The 5000-nt window shown below is 30.8% G+C and overlaps 1 protein-coding gene across 1 annotated transcript in view; it reads left to right on the top strand.

The window, feature by feature from the left end:
* Positions 1-5000, top strand: part of LOC122627509 (fatty acid synthase-like) — a 14376-nt gene that overhangs the window by 4773 nt on the left and 4603 nt on the right. The window lies entirely within an intron of this gene.

Raw genomic sequence — 5000 nt, 5'->3', positions numbered from 1 at the left:
AGGAAAATTGTTTGTTATTCAAAATTTGCTTTTCAAATATTGATTAAGTATGAAATACTGTCATCCATGCATATCATTTATTTTAATATATGAATGAATTTGTCAGATAAAGTTGATATTCTATGTTTCTATAACATTTATAACATTTATATAACAGTTATTCTTCGTCTAATTCTGGATTGGCATATCGGAAGAATTGGTACGGTACATCTAATTTCTCTTATTCACTTATGATATTTTTATGTATTTTGGTTTCCTAAGTAATATATATTTTAGAAATTAGAGCAGAAAATAATATTATTTGTATGTTTTCATTATGATTCATTATGATTCATATTGAAATCGCCTCTGATGAATATTCTATTATAATAATGTTTATTGTTCAAAGATTTCATTATCTATCGCAATCTTACACCTTATGCTACTGTTCGTTTTAAATTTATGTAAATAAGAAATAAGTATATTTAACCGTTGGATTTCCTGTCTTTCTATTCTGTTGAAGTGTGACGTCATATTTCAATAATAAGGAAGTCTCATCGTAATTAGGTAGATATTTATTAATTGCAAATCTGAAGTTTATCATACAGAGTGAATGTTACGTTTTTTTTCAAAATTTTCGTACTATAGATGAGTTTCGGCGCAAGTGACAGTACAATTAAGTTACAGATAGAAAAAGAAAAAAGGGACGTATTATTTTCATTCTGATTTTCATTTCTGATTTACGTCATACCATTTTATATCTCTGTAGTAATATGGTTACAAATTTTCATATGAATGGCGTTGTTCATCCACAATTAAACAATATTATCCAGTGAAAAATATATTATGTTTTCTGGAAATTATTTGATAATAGAAAATCAAATTTATATTTTACGTATATATGTGCGTGTGTGTGTGTGTGTGTGTGTGTGCACGCACACATATATATACTATATATATATAATATATATTTACATATATATATACATATATATATATTATATATGTATATATATACATATATATAATATATATATAATATATATTTACGTATATATATATATATATATATATATATATATATATATACATATATATACATACATACATAATAGCTTAAAAGTTTTCCAAAAATTGCAAAAACATTCTTTCTTTGCAAAAAACAAGAAACAAAATAAAAGAATGTCAAATTCAAGAAAATTTTATTATAAGTGTAAAAATATACCTACATATAGATATATCTATATGCTATACTTTTTCAAGAATTCATTATTTCAGAGTTACTAACAAAAGTACACATAAATAAGCTAAGATTGATCGAGAATTTAACCTAAAGCAGCAACATAGAAGTGTTCAGATCTATTCCTGCTTCGTTAATCCTTCTTTGTATAGTTCTCCATTCACATTATATATAATGTTTTATAAGCTTTCTTAAAATATCTTATCATCCATTTTATATCATCGGAATCAATAATACGTAAGTCCCGAACACTATAAATTAATTTTATAATTTTCATTTTCAGTAGTTTTCTTTCATTAGAATTTTTTTTTAAATCCCTCAGCAACATCGAACAATTCATTATTAATTGCCATTGCAATTTTCATATCTTCTAACATCGTGACATGATCGCCATCGACAACGTGTACATCCACTTTGGCTTCAGTAATCTGAAAATAACAGCATTTTCAAATAAACTGTAATCTTCATAATCTATACGAAGTTTTAAAACTTACATTCTGTAATCCATAATCATACGAGGCGTTTCGTACCGATGGTAATAATGGTTTGAACAATGTAATAGGTGTTCTTATATATGGCATTGGATCTGGATTATATGCCATACCTGCTTGCAACCTTACATAAAGTGAGAGAATAGCGTTCTTTTGATTCGTTTTCAAAAATAAATACCTGTGCTCAGGAGATAGAACATTAAAGAAAGCATTTACTTTTTCATCCCATGTATTGCACTTTTTTAATTCAATCTGAAGCTGAAAAGTAATGTTGGAAAATAATTATGAAATTTACGAAAAATAAAAAAAGGACAATGTCTTTTAAAAAATAAGGACAAACCTCTGCACTATTAATAGACGTAAATGCGTTCAATATAGTTAGTAGAATGTTGCTTTCGAGATCTTCCTGCGATAACGAACGCAATTGTTGCTGTATAAGCGTTTTCATATGTTGAGGAGCCCCGTCAATCAATATTAGCCGGCCATTAAATCCTTTGGTTTCTAACATTCGGGTGAGTTCAATAGATATGAGCGATCCAAATGAAAACCCCACTAATATGAAGTCATTTCGATCTTGAAGTTTCTCTAATATATGCTATAATATGTAAAATTATGTACGAAGTAATATTTAACGTTCATGAATATTCGATACAATCACAAATTATTTTGTACAGAAAGAATATACCGGTAGAAATAAATTGGCCATAGCTTGAATAGTTTTTAATTCACAATTCGCAGCCAATTGAAAACAAGTCGCTGGTGATTTAATTTTCGATTCTAATGGTTTGAAAACACTACCATAACCTTCGATTCCAGGCAGAAAAAATATCTCTTTCCGACCTTCTTCTGGATTAGTTTTAAGCGGAATAGTTATTTCGGTAGAGAGATTTTCGCCAAACAATTGCATCAACATCTTTCTACTAGCTAATATTTCTTCTCTTCTGCTATCTTTAGTACTAATATTATCTGTCGGTTTATTATTTAATTCCATTAATTTCGCAAAATTCAAGCTTCGAATATATTGCGTCGTGAGATATATTTCAAATTCACGCCCTAATATCTCTTTTATCTCAACAGCCATTATAGAATCCATGCCAAGTTCAGCCAAAGTAGTGTGTGGTCTGATATTCTTCGAGTCATTAATACCTGCAATTAAGAATTCATATATTTAAGAAAATAAAAACAAGAAAAGTTTTATCATAAAAATATATGTGCATAAAAAAAATTATTAAAATCAAGAATAACAAAATTAGACAATACATACCCATAATGTTTAAAACAGCATTTACAACATTATTTACATGGTTACCAGTATTTTTTTCAGCAATTACGATACTAGAAACTACAGATTTATCTTGTACTAAGAATCTATTCAATTCTTCTAAACAAGCTGTTATTTCTTGCTGTAGGATACTATCCATAACACGTACTTTATCATAATTTTGCACATCACTAAGAAGATGGATATCTCCAATTGCTTCACATTGTATTGCTAGTCCAGGGAAACCTTCTTCCACTCTTACTTGACATATTCTTTCCATAACGGAATTAGCCATACCGTAATTCGTTTGTCCGGCATTTCCTCTTCCGTACGAGACGGAAGAGAAAACTACGAAGTGTCGAAGATATGGACAAAGCTTTCTAGTCATCTCGTCCAAATATTTTATGGCCCACATTTTCCCTTTGAAAGATTCCTCAAAAGTCTGCTGCATGTGGTTTCGACAAATATTGCCTTTCATAGAAGGTGAAAGACTGAATATGCCATCGACAGGACCAGCATCCATCGCGGTTTTCAATATATGCTCGCAGTTTTTTCGTTTAGTCGCATCGAGGCCAACAAGGATCATAATATTCACGCCGTATGATTCCCATAATTTGATTCTCATGCGCTGATAAGCATTCTTTACACCATTCCGCGAAGTAATCACAATATTTTGAGCATTTCGAAGAACTAACCAATCGATTAGTTCCAAACCAAAACTTTCCAAACCACCAAGAACTATGTAACTTTTGTGGGAAATGCATGTATAAAAAGGTTCAGCAAAAATGGGTGTATTCAGTGCTTCGTTCTCTTCGCGGATCTTTATAAGCACCTAAATGAGACAGATTTCAGATTACGATCTAAATTGTTAAAACAAAATTATATTCTGACAAGGAACCTGAACTTACTTTACCCATATGTTTTTCAGCTGCCATGAATCTAAATGCTGTCTCTACTTGATATTTGCTGAAGACAGTTCTAATTATTGGTTTGATAGCATTCTCCTTAAGAAGTATGTTGAATATTGAACTAATTTCGTTCTTGACTTTGTCGTTCGTGTTTATAATTTTATCTAATATAATACTATGAAAACTAATACCCTTCATAAATATTCTAGTGCTTATTTGATTATTAGCTGTTAAATCGAACTTTCCAGTTTCTAAAAACCGTCCTCTATGGGCCAAACAACGCAAAGACGCTTGAAGTTTATCTTCCGCTAAAGAATTTAGAACGATGTCTACACCTGCACCATCGGTTTGTTGCAAAATCATTTTCTCGAAGCTAGTATCTCGAAAATTTCCAATATGATTATCGTCGATACTAGGAAATATCTCTTTAATGAATTTACGCTTTTCTAGGGAACCGACCGTAGTAAATACTTCACAGCCTTCACGAAGAGCTAAATTAATCGCGGCTTGCCCGATTCCACCAGAACCAGCATGGATAAGAATTTTGTCGCCTTTCTGCATTTCTCCGTTAATGTAAAGTGCAGCTATGCATGTGCAATATACAAACGGTACTGTCGCAGCATCCTCCAAACTCCAACTTTTCGGGATAGTCCAAGAAAAAGTTTCGTCCAATTGACAAAGGTTCGATAAACATCTGAAGAAAAATATTATTAGTTTGATTTACTTCCATTTTTTAACATTTTATGTACGAGATTTGATAATGAGTTCACCTGTTGCGGTTAACTCCCATAATCCTACGTCCACTAATACTTTTACCACTATATTCACATCCAATTACACAATCTACGTTTTTTCTACTTCCTTCTTCTGGTGCTATTTTACCGGTTGACAACATCACATCTTTAAAATTCAATGATGCATAGTGGATACTAACAAGATCTTCATTTTGATAATCTTTCGTAATACATCCTTCAATCCAACGTATCGTACTTAAATCTCCACTTACCTTTTTAAAAGTTTTTTTTATTATTGTATGCTACTAATAATTTGAGAAAATATTTTCACTAATACCCCTTGATTAATAATGGCGTGATACGAGAATTTCGGCTCGCGAGGTGGAA

Source organism: Vespula pensylvanica, chromosome 3 (genome assembly GCF_014466175.1).
Source record: "Vespula pensylvanica isolate Volc-1 chromosome 3, ASM1446617v1, whole genome shotgun sequence".
In the NCBI taxonomy this organism is placed as follows: domain Eukaryota; kingdom Metazoa; phylum Arthropoda; class Insecta; order Hymenoptera; family Vespidae; genus Vespula; species Vespula pensylvanica.
This window is presented reverse-complemented; position numbering and strand designations above follow the sequence as displayed.